Genomic DNA, 13,130 nt, shown 5'->3' on the forward strand with positions numbered 1-13,130 from the left:
TGATGTACTTGATGAAATGGCCGACACCTCTTCGGCATGGCAAAACCGAGCAAACATGCCCCAAGGTGACCCCACGATCATCTATTTGCACAAGAAATTGCACGATCATGGCCAAGCTATAGCCGAGCTTACAACAACTATGAATCAATTGGCAAAGGCGCAATTGCAATAAGTCCAAAACCCGCGCCAAGTCAACGCAATAGAAGGTGTTGCTATGTTGAAAAAGAGGCAAAGAGGACAACAACCTCAAAGTAATTGTGAACAATATGACAACAACAATGATGGTGGTGGATATTCGAACGAAGGTTTTGATGACCAAAGTGATGAAGTCCAATATGTCAACAACTACCAAGGGAATAGAGGTAATCAAGGGAATCAACAATGGAGACCCCAAGGTAATTGGGGCAATCAACAAGGTGGCAATTGGAATTACAATAACAATCAAGGAGGCAATTGGGGGAACAATAATTCGGGGAATCAAGGTAATTGGAATGGGAACAACAATTAGAACAACAACAATGGTTGTCAAGGTGGTTGGAACAACAATAGTGGACAAGGTAAGAGGGGGCAAGGCTTTCAAAGGCCCCCAATGTATCAACATCCCAATAACCCGCCTCCGTTTCACTCTCAAGGGTCGAGTTCGTCGGGCAATGACATGGGTCGAATAGAGAGCATGTTCGAGCAAATGATGAAAAAGAGTCAAGATTCCGAGGCCCAATTAGCTTCGCATAACACATCTATCCGGAACTTGGAAGTGCAATTAGGCCAAATCTCTCAATCTTTAAATACTCACCCAAAGGGTGCTCTACCAAGTGATACGGTAGTAAACCCCAAGGGTGGGCACAATAATCATGTGATGGCAGTGACAACGCGAAGTGGAAGAGGTGGTGATGTGCATACCTCAAGAGGAAACCAAGTTATGGTGGATGAAGATGAGTCGCAAAATGATGAGATCCCGTTGGTAGTTGAGGATGTTGTTGAACCAAGTGCAAATGATGATGTGAGAATTGAAATTGATGAAGGTGAGGAGGAGACTCAAGAGGCTGTGAACTCGTCTAGGGAACACGTCATTGATATACCCGAACCGGTGGTGCCAAAAGCCAAGGCACCCTTACCTAGACCTCCTCCGCCCTATCCTCAACGGTTGGCCAAGAAAAAGGGTGACAACCAATTTAAGAAATTCATTGAAATGATGAAGAGTTTGACTATCAACGTGCCTTTGGTGGAGGCACTCGAGCAAATGCCGGGATACGCAAAGTTCATGAAAGATTTGGTTACAAAAAAGAGATCAATGGAGTGTGAGACAATCAAGATGACCCATCAAGTGAGCGCAATTGTGCATTCTATGACTCCAAAACTTGAGGATCCCGGCGCATTCACTATCCCATATACCATTGGAAGTGCCGACTTTGCAAAAGCGCTTTGTGGCTTGGGGGAAGTATCAATTTAATGCCATATTCTGTCTTCAAGACCTTGGGAATCTGACAACCTCGTCCAACTTCTATGAGGCTTCAAATGGCGGACCGGTCAATGAAGCGGCCTTTGGGAATTATTGATGATGTCCTTGTTCGTGTTGATAACTTCATATTGCCGGCCGATTTTGTAGTTTTGGATTGCGAAGTGGATTTCGAGGTGCCTATTATTCTTGGGAGGCCCTTCCTAGCTACGGGGAAGGCCTTGGTTGATGTGGAAGCAGGAGAATTGACCTTCCGTGTTGGTGATGAAAAGGTGGTGTTCCACGTATGCAAATTAATGAGGCAACCAAATAGCACCGAGGTGTGCTCGTTTGTTGACATTGTCACGGCGGTGATAGTGGATGATACAAGCGCAATGGCAAATGTTGAGGACCCACTTGAGGCCGTGCTATTGAACATGGATGTTGATGATGATGCTAGAAGGGTGGAGTGTGTGAATGCATTATATGGCATGGGCTCGTATTCTTATGAACCGAGGAAGTTATCTCTTGATCTTGAAAATCGCAAAACTCCTCCCACCAAGCCATCTATTGAGGAGCCACCGGTGTTGGAGTTGAAACCACTTCCTCCTCACCTCAGGTATGAATTTCTTGGTCCTAATTTTACTTTGCCGGTTATACTTTCTTCTTGCTTGACTAACGTGCAGGTTGAAGCCACTTTGGCGGTTCTTCAAAAGCGCAAGTGGGCGATTGGATGGACCTTGGCAGATATTCGGGGTATTATCCCCTCGTTTTGCATGCACAAGATAATATTGGAGGAGGATGCTAGGCCGTCTGGTGGTCAAAAAGGAAGTCATCAAGTGGCTTGACGCCGGTGTGGTGTATCCAATTTCTGACAGTTCGTGGACTTCTCCGGTACAATGTGTGCCAAAGAAGGGAGGAATGACGGTGGTGACCAATGACAACAATGAACTTATTCCGACTCGTACGGTGACGGGTTGGAGGGTATGCATGGACTACCGGAAGTTGAACAAGGTGACTAGAAAAGATCATTTCCCATTGCCGTTCTTGGACCAAATGCTTGATCGTCTTGCGGGCCAGGTTTTCTATTGTTTTCTGGATGGGTATTCAGGCTATAACCAAATTCTCATTGCCCAGGAATACCAAGAAAAGACAACCTTCACATGTCTTTATGGCACATTCGCCTTCTCTCGAATGCCATTTGGATTATGCAATGCACCGGCGACCTTCCAATGATGTATGATGGCAATCTTCACCGACATGGTGGAGGACATTTTGGAGGTCTTCATGGATGATTTTAGAGTGGTTGGGGACTCATTTGGTGATTGCTTGCAAAACTTGGATCGTGTGTTGGCCCGATGCGAAGACACAAACTTGGTTCTCAATTGGGAGAAATGCCATTTTATGGTAGAAGAAGGAATTGTGTTGGGTCACAAAATTTCAAAAAGAGGGATTGAGGTTGATAAGGCGAAAATTGAGGTTATCTCAAGGCTCCCTCCCCCTACTTCTGTCAAAGGGGTGAGGAGTTTTCTTGGTCACGCGGGTTTCTACCGAAGATTCATCAAAGACTTCTCTAAGGTAGTTAACCCGTTGTGTAAATTGCTAGAGAAAGATGCCAAATATGTGTTCGATGAGAAATGTATGGAGGCTTTCGAGCTTCTAAAGCAAAAGTTGACGACTACCCCCATCATTACTGCACCAAATTGGAGCTTGCCCTTTGAGCTCATGTGCGACGCTAGTGATGTTGCGGTGGGGGCGGTCTTGGGCCAAAGAATCAACAAAATGTTCCATCCGGTGTACTACGCAAGTAAGACAATGAATGAAGCTCAAAGGATCTACACGGTCACCGAGAAGGAATTGCTTGCCATTGTTTTTGCCATGGAGAAGTTTCGCCCATACCTTATGGGGGCCAAAGTGATTATTCATACCGATCACGCCACCCTTAGGTATTTGATGACGAAGAAAGATTCTAAAGCGAGGTTAATGAGATGGGTGCTTCTTCTTCAAGAATTTGATTTGGAGATTGTTGATAGAAAGGGTAGTGAAAATCAAGTGGCGGACCACTTGTCTCGATTGGAGGAGGAAGGGAGGCCTTTGGACGGCCTTGAGATAAATGATGCTTTTCCGGATGAACAACTCCTCTCGGTTTCAATGCTAGACATGCCATGGTTTGCCGACATTGCCAATTATCTTGTTACCGGTGTGGTTCCCTATTAGCTCTCTTCTAACCAAAAGAAGAAGCGAAAGCGGGACTGCTTGGACTACTATTGGGATGAGCCGTATCTTTTTAAAATTTGCACCGATGGTGTAATTCGCCGGTATGTTTCCGAAGAAGAGCAATTGAGTATTGTGGAAGCTTGTCACTCTTCGCCCTATGGTGGCCATCATGGCGGGGCGAGGACGACGTCTAAAGTGTTGAGCTGTGGTTTCTATTGGCCTTCGTTGTTCAAGGATGCCGGTGACTTTGTGAAAAGATGTTATGAATGCCAACATGCTGGAGGGATTTCGAAGAAAGATGAGATGCCCCTTAACACGATTCTAGAGGTTGACATTTTTGATGTTTGCGGGATAGACTTTATGGGACCATTCGTAAGTTCTTGTGGCAACACTTACATCTTGGTAGCGGTTGATTATGTGTCGAAATGGGTTGAGGCCATAGCTTTGCCAAATAATGAAGCTCGAAGTGTGGTGGCGTTCTTGAAAAAGAGTATCTTCACGAGGTTTGGCACTCCACGTGCTATCATCAGTGACGGGGGTTCTCATTTTTGCAACCGGGCTTTTGACTCTTTGCTAGCCAAGTATGGGGTAAATCACAAGGTGACCACTCCTTATCATCCTCAAGCGAGTGGCCAAGTTGAAGTGTCCAACCGTGAGATCAAGAGTATTTTGTCCAAGACTGTCAATGCAAATAGGACCGACTGGTCGAAGAAATTGGATGATGCTCTTTGGGCTTATCGTACAGCTTTCAAAACTCCGATTGGTATGTCGCCGTATCGTTTGGTGTTTGGGAAGGCTTGCCATCTTCCGGTAGAATTGAAACATAAGGCTATGTGGGCTCTGAAAAAGTTGAACTTAGAATGGGATGTAGCTGCAAATCTCCGGGTTGAGCAATTGAATGAACTTGTTGAGTTTAGGTTTCATGCTTACTCTAGCTCGTCCTTGTATAAGGACAAGATGAAGTACCTTCATGACAAGTATGCCCGAGGGAAGGAATTCAAAGTTGGTGACATGGTTCTTCTTTTCAATTCCTGGTTGAGGTTATTTCCGGGCAAGCTGAAGTCTAAGTGGAGCGGCCCTTTTGAAGTGGTTGGTGTAACTCCCTTTGGTGCCATTGATCTCAAAAATAAAAATGGTGAAGTTTTCCGAGTCAATGGGCATCGTGTCAAGCACTATTTGGGAAAGATTGATGACAGCCACGTGGTGGCACGCATTCATTTGAAATGACTGTGATGGTAACATGCGTCGTGCCGCGACATTAAATCAGGCGCTTCTTGGGAGACAACCCATGTCTTTTCCTTTTCTTTGTTTTTCTGTTGTAGAGTAGGATTTTTGAGCTGATAATTTGTGAAGTGTTGCAGAGAATATTGTTGAACCAGTGCAGGGCAAAAGTGCAAAAAAAAATGGTCAATCCCTGAAAATGGCCTACGCAGCCGCGCACCAAAGCAGTGCGGTCCGCGTGGGCTTGAGCAGCTGAAAGTTCATTCTCAGAAGATTCAACGCGGTCTGCGTCCCTTGCTATGCGGTCCGCGTGTGGAAACTTAAAATGGCATGCTCTCTGATAAAATTCATATGCGGCCGCGGTCCAAAGTAGTGCAGTCCGCGTGGGAAAAGCTGAAATCACCAAGTCTCTGATAACTTCCATGCGGCCGCACACCAAAACAGTGCGGACCGCGTACCATTTCTGTGCGGTCCGCGCTGAAGCCACGCGGCCACGGTCCAAAACAGTGTGGACCGCGTCGGCTTATTTAGAGAAACATGTGTGGGTATCAGTATACTGCGCGGACCGCATGCCTTTTGTTGCGGTCCGCGCCCCTCTGTCTGTGTAACTGTGTCGGCAACTGTGCATTCAACTGAACTGTTTATTTCATATTATGTGCTTCTACTAACAATGTTAGACACGTATTCCTTGCAGACAATGGTTCAAAAGCAAGTGGCTAAAAACGAGCGGGCAAACAAATACAACCAGGGAGAGGTGGTTCCTCCCGTGGGGGAAAAGGAAAAAGAATTGTAAAGTTGAATCCTCAAACCAGGGAAGCAATAAAGAAAAACCGGAAGATAATCCGGGAAGTTGATAGAGCTGCATCTCACTCCACGAGGAGTGAGTATGCACCTTCGAGGAGTGTCACTTCAGAGTCTGCCCCCACACACATGTCCACATCTTTTCAGCTACGGAATTCCCCATCTCCTGGTTGTGCTGATGTAGCCACTTCCAAAAAGCCGATAAATGTCATCTCGGACTCGTCTGATGAGTACGGAGCAGAAAAAGCAAATGAGAACACCTACTACACTTCTCCCACAGCTTCACTATCAGGGGAAAGTGAAGGATATGCCGAAAGAGGTGCACCACAGGTTGGAGGTATAGAGAGGACCAGGAGACCGGAGGCATGGGAAGATAGGTTTGTCAGTGAGGTCGCTTTCCACAAATTCAGGGAATGGTGGCCCAAGAGAAAGTTGATTCCGGAAAGGCGGTTCATTGATGCCGATCTTGCCCCACTCAACCCTCATGTGCAAGCACAATTCCGCACTAGAGAGGGTTGGGGATTCTTCAAAGAGCGAGTTGAAATTGCAAACGAGCACATGGTGAAGAAGTTTTATTGCAATGTCCACCACACAGTTCGGGACTCCAAAGCAACAAAATTGAGGGACAAGATCGTGATATTTGATGGGAAGTCGCTGAGTGACTTCTTGGGGTTTGAAGAAGAGGATGAGTCTAAGTATCTTGAGAAGCTGGCAATAAAAGAGGAGGATAGGCCAAGGAAGAATAGAAAGCTCCCTAGCACAGAGGGAATAGTGATCAAGGTGGCTCCAGCTCAGGTGGGCCTGTCTAGTACTGCAGATATTGAGCTCTCTTCAGTTCCACCAGTTGATGAGCCGGATCAGGAGCAGACACCTGTCCCAGCAGCACAACAGCAGCAGGCTAGGGACCAGTTTGATGAGGCTTGAGGGGCCGCTCTATATCCTTTGCTGATTTTTGATGTTTTATTTGGTAGTTAGCATTGGGGACAATGCTAGCTTTTATTCGTGGGGGTGGCCCTACTATTTTGATTAACTGCTGGATTTCTGTACATATTATCTTTACATTTAGCTTGTTGACATTAGTAATTGGTAGATGGTTTGTATATAACTGTTCATTCCAGATGCTCTTCAGATTCTATGTATATATTCATCCCCCCCGGTTGTATATTCTACTCCCCTTTTGTACATATTCATTCGGGTTTCATTTTGTTTTTCTATTTTTTGATAAAAATTTTCGTGAGTCTTGACTCTTCTTGAGAAAGAGAGTCTATGACCCCAAGATTAATTCTAACAAGGATTTGGGATGGACCCATGAGAATGGTAGTCCCAATTAACGGGTTAAACCTCGAGAGAGTAATTACCCAACTTGAACCATAAGTTGCTTGGGCAAATTGGCCTACCCAATTGGTCTCGAGAGAGTCAATTGGGCAAAATCACTCTCTCTACCGAGAGGTGTGAGAGTGAGTGCAAAAGTGCAATGGTTATAGCATAAGTCCCATAGTCATCATTCTTGCATTAGGAATCTCTACCCGTTAGTTGACCACCTAGGTACATGCCACGACCCTAGTGCCTTTCTCTATTGCATACAACTTAGAATCATAATTTTAGCATTACTTAGTTTTACAATTGTAGTTGATAAATTGTAGCTATTAATCAAAAGAAAACCAAAAATGTTAGAAGATCAATTAGGAGCTAAAACATAGTCCTAGACTATACAAACACGCAACTCCAAATTGAAGTTCCCTGTGGAAAATTGACCCCGATACCGCTATTGGGTAAAAGTATTGCGCCCACTCTTCCTCAGGTTGAGTCCGCTGCGATCAGTGACAACCCAATGAGAGATCCTGTTGCCCACACATGCCGTGGGGGTAATGAAGACGACCCTTTTCGAGGTAGTAGATGGTGATATGTGCTACAATATTATCCTGGGAGATCATGGTTGCACGAGATGAAGGCCGTGCGATTAACATATCATTAATTACTGAAATTCCCAACTACTGAAGGAATTAAACAAATAAGAGGAAACCCACCGGTGGCAAGGGAGATGAATGCAATATTAGTTTCTAGTAGCAACCAGAAAGAGCATACATCATAGCAATTACAGGAACCAACGCCTGATCTCAAGCCGAACGAAGTCAACCAGGGGGAGGATTCGTCGGATCCTATCAGGTGCCAATATTTCCAGGTAACAGAAGAAACAGACACAAGAAAGTCCACAACGGAAGAACTTAAGCAAGTTGCGTTGTTCGAAAAGTTCTTGGAGAGGAAGTTCCACTTGGGGACAGGATTAAACCCCGAGCTCAGGTCAGAATTCATAGAATTTTTTAAATTTAACGTTGTTTGCATGGTCGCATGTGGATATGACAGGTATCCTGCCAGAAGTGGTTGTGCACAAACTGAGTCTAGATCCTTACATCCCTCCGGTGAGGTAGAAAAAATGCCCTATTACCGAGGTCAGAAACAACTTTGTCAAAGAAGAGGTAACTCATTTGCTTGATATCAGTTCAATTCAAGAGGTAAAGTATCCTGACTGGCTAGCTAACGTAGTAGTAGTTCCAAAGAAGAATACTAAATTTTGTATGTGTGTAGACTATAAGGATCTAAATAAGGCGTGCCAAAAAGATTCGTTTCTATTGTCGAACTCGATGCTTACTCTGGGTAAAACCAAATCAAGATAAACCCAGAGGATCTGGAAAAAACTTCGTTGATAACGAACTTCGGCACATATTGCTATAATGTGATGCCTTTCGAGCTAAAAAATACCGGATCCACTTCTCAGCGGCTCGTAAACAAAATATTTGAGAAACAAATCAGGAAAACCATGAAAGTTTACATAGATGATATGCTAGTTAAGTCTTTGAACATAGGTGCCTGCGAGAAACCTTTGACATCCTAAGGAAGCACAACATAAAGCTTAACCTCGAGATATGTGCCTTCAGAGTCAACTCCGGTAAGTTTTTGGTATTCCTAGCATTGCAAAGGTCCATCAAAATCAACCCCGATAAAATTAAAGTCATCGAAGACATCCTGACCATCTATCAAACATGAAAGAGGTTCAAAGGTTGACAGGAAGACTGGCCGCTTTGAGAAGATTCATTTCCCGATCTTAAGAGAATTGTCATCACTTCTTTTCACTCCTCAAAAAGAAGAATAACTTCAAATATACTGCGGAATGCCGATAGTCTCTGAAGGATTTGAAAAGGTATTTATTGAGTCCTATATTACTGTCAAAATCGGAAGAAGGCGAACAACTGCTGATTTACTTAGCGGTCTTGGAGGTAGCGGTAAGTGCCGTTTTAGTCCATGAGGATGAAGGTAGGCAATCTCCTATTTATTATGTTAGTAAAATTTTAGCGGGAGCAGAAACTCGCTACTAGCATCTGGAAATATTGGCCTTAGCTCTCGTGGTCACTACTCGAAAGCTTAGGCCTTATTTCCAGTGTCATTCGATAGTCGTGGTGACAACCTTTCCCCTGCGGAATATCCTTCATAAACCTGAACTTTCAGGTCAGCCGGCCAAGTGGGCAGTCGAAATGAGTGAATTTGACATAGAGTTTAAACCTAGGACTGCGATTAAATCACAAATTTTAGCTTACTTTGTGGCCGATTTCAGTCCCGGACTGTTACCTTTGGCTACCAAAGAAGCAGTGATGGTGTTAGAATCAACATCAGGAGTTTGGGTTTTGTTCTCGGATGGAGCCTCCAATGTGAAAGGGTCTAGGTTCGGCATAGTGCTAATCACGCCTTCGGGGAAAACCCTAAGGCAGTCCATAAGAACTATTCCTTTGACTAACAATGAAACAGAGTATGAAGCTTTGATTGCAGGACTCGAGCTGGCCCGAGGACTGGATTACGAGGTCATAGAAATCAAATACGATTCCAAATTGGTAGTAAATTAGGTCTATGGGATCTTCGAAGCCAAAGAGAAATGCATGCAACGATATTTAGTAAAAGTCCAGGCTCTGCTCTCACAATTTAGGGAATGGCCAATTACCCACATCCCGAGGGAAGAAAACGCGGAGGCAAACACGATCGTCCACAGAAATGAAGGGATTAGACTCCAGTACGGTCGTGCAGCTTGTGCATTCAGTATTGGACGCAAATGGCTATGAAAATGTGACCAATTTGGTCTGGGAATGGAGAAATGAGATTATTGACTATCTTGAGCACATAAAACTGCCTGAAGATCCCAAGGCATCTTGGGCGCTGCGCACTAAATCAGCTCGATACAGCTTTAAGGAAGGCCAATTGTATAGAAGATCTTTCCAAGGCCTGTTGGTCTGATGTTTGGGAGCTTCCGAAGCTAACTATGTCACGAGAGAAGTCCACGAAAGGATCTGCGAAAATCACTCAAGTATGGAATCCTTACTATTAAAGCTAATTAGGGCAGGATACTACTGGCCCCGGATGGAACAAGACGCTAAGGCGTATGTTCGGAAATGCGATAAATGTCAACGCCACGCACTGTTGGTACATCAACCAGCAGAGCTACTGCACTCAGTTTTGTCGCCCTGGCCATTCATGAAGTGGGTAATGGATATAGTCGGTCCCTGCCGCCAACCCCCGGTAAGGTAAGATTTCTTTTGATTTTAACTAACTATTTTCTAAGTGGATTGAAGCAGTTCCTTACTGATAGCACTAAAATAAGAGTAAATAAGGATTTATTTAAATTAAATATTAATAATTTACTTACAATAATTATGTTTATTTTGCAGAAATATCATCTTTTTACAAAAAGGAAGCAGAAGGTAAAGAAAGGCCAAAATGTTAAGAAAATGTATGGAAAGAAAGCTGGTGAAGATATTACAAAAAAAAAAAGAATACTTCGTCACATCAGCTAGATAGAGTTAAATGCAAGTTGCAAAGGCAAAAGGGCATCAGCCTGTCATGACAGACTTGAATTTCTCGTTGTAACGGGGCAGTGAATACTATAAAAGGGAAAAACACCACACAGGATAGCAAAGGGCGCAAATAGTGTTATAATGCTTTTGCATGAAAAGTTAGCAAAGGCTAATGTCAAAAACGCTCCTCCTTCTCTCTAGGAAGAAGGTAAATAGTAATTCTGCCACTATTCACGAACCATAACTCCGGCATCCAGTGGTGGATTTACGCAAATTTGGTGTCAAAAGAAGCATCTACTCAATGTGCACAAACCCCAATTGGTTTCATCTTCAAATTCATAACCATTTTTTCCAGATCTTAATTTTTCTTCTGCGGTTACTGTGGCAAGCAGAATTTCTACAAATTCATCATCTTCTTTTTCACGTAAATGGAGTTCTAAAGAATTCATGAATGTTGCGATCTCTCCCCAGCCTTTGGCTGTGGGAGAGACAAACCAAAACACCACAGAAATAATCCCAAACACCAAGCAAAAACAGTCCTACGCTGATCAAGTTCAAAAAAAAATATACTGTAGCAATTATATCCAAGATCGACTTGAATCCTGTCCATGTTATTCATGGAGAACCAACAGTGGAATTCACCATTGAAGAAGTTAATGCTTTCACCATTGAAGAGGGACTACATCAAGCTATCATACTCAAATTTTCATATAGAAAACCAAATTTGCAAGAATTGCGACAAACGATACCGAAACAGTTTGATATCAAGGGCTACTGTAACGTGGGACAACTAGAATTTTGACATATATTGGTAAGATTTGATTTGTTTGATGATTTTGTTCAGTGTTTATCAAGAACGACTGGTTTTATTAAGTCAAAAGGAGAGGAGTTCTTCTTTAGGACATTCCCATGGACAATGGGATTTAATCATCGTGAAGAAACGTCAAAAGTGGCTTGGATTTCGTTTCCTGATCTGCCAGCAAATTTTTTGCAAAAAAAACCGTTAATGTCCATAGCATCAGCAGTGGGAAAGCCTCTTGCAGTAGATAAGGCAACTCTCACGATCAAGTACGACAAGGGTTAAAGTCTTAATCAATTTAATTGACAAATATCCTAAGAGAATTAGGATAAATATAGTGGACGAAAATTCTGGAAAAATAGTTGAACACTACCAGCAGATCGTGTTTGATAATTTACCAAAATACTGTACGTGTTGTAAACATCAAGGGCATGACGAAAAATCGTGTCGTTGGAGGATAGAGGAAAATAATGAAGAATCATTTCAAGTGAATGAATCTGAAGGCTTGGGAAATCTTGACAAACTAGAAGGTGATGCTAGGGATTTTTTGAATGCTAAACGAGGTGGACAAAATATGGTTGAAGGTGTTGAAAAAGCATATGACCAATCTGGAGACAAAGGATTTGAGTGTGATAAGGTTGTGGATGGGAATCGAGCAGCTGTTCAATCAATTGCTGTTAAGGTAACTGATAAGGTTGGTTCTGGTGATGCAAGGCAAAACTCTATTTCTGGTGCAATTGTTCCAGTTGCTGAAGCCATTGTAAGAGTTGTTCAAGATTTGATGGCTGCAAAAAGTACTGTGCTTGATCGAGGTTTATCTGGGGAGTCTAAACATTCAACTATTGAATCTGGGCAACTTATGATGGATGATAATGCATTAGCTGCAGCTGTGCGAGCAATTTTTACCAAAAATAATGCAGCAGTAGAAGAGTTAGGTCAACTGGACAAAGTTAAAAAACTACCAAGCCATGTAGATTCACAATTGGAAGCTACTGTTGCACTAAATACCACTGGTAATCAACCTAATGCTGGGGTTATCAATACTACTGATGCACAAGATACTGCAGGGCAAGATGAGGAGCAACAACTTGAAGATGGTGATGCCTAATGTAGTGCAGCTGCAACAAGTGTTGAAGCTTCTGCACTTTTGAAACCTACTGTTACATTGGATTTGGTGGCATCACAGTATACAGCCCCAACAGGATCTAAGGTGTTGAATGTGGATAATTCAATTGCCAAAGGTGCTGGGCAGGTAAGGCAATCTGCTACAGCTCCAAATAAATCAAATATAAAGAGTACCAAATGGATAGTGGTGAATAAATCTACTAACAATAAGCAAGCTACAGGTGTGCAAAATCAGATTGTTCCATCAAATGTTATGGGGGTCTCGAACGCTTTTGATGCTATGGTGAATGAGGGTGAGCATGTTATGAAGGAGGCTGAAAATAGGGAGCAATAGATGGATGATGACACACGATCAATAGTTGGAAAAACCAGCTTTACAGGTAGTGGGAAACAACAGATAAATTCAAAGGACATAGGTGCTCGACTTGAGATTGCAACTGTTGATAATAACTCTGGTGAGGCAAGTCAAGTACCTGATGACTCTAAATCAACAATGAACATTTCAAATGCAGAGCTTACTAAAGTGGTAGAGAATGCCCGGGCAGCTATGATGAGGAACACAACTTTAAAAAATGGGCAACAACAAGCTTCAGGCAGTAACACACAGCAACAAACTTTCACAAACACAAGTGATCGGATAATTATTTCGAAGGACATTGTTCCTGTTGATGCGCAAAAGGCAGAAGCACACAGT

Source organism: Nicotiana sylvestris, chromosome 1, assembly GCF_000393655.2.
Source record: "Nicotiana sylvestris chromosome 1, ASM39365v2, whole genome shotgun sequence".
In the NCBI taxonomy this organism is placed as follows: domain Eukaryota; kingdom Viridiplantae; phylum Streptophyta; class Magnoliopsida; order Solanales; family Solanaceae; genus Nicotiana; species Nicotiana sylvestris.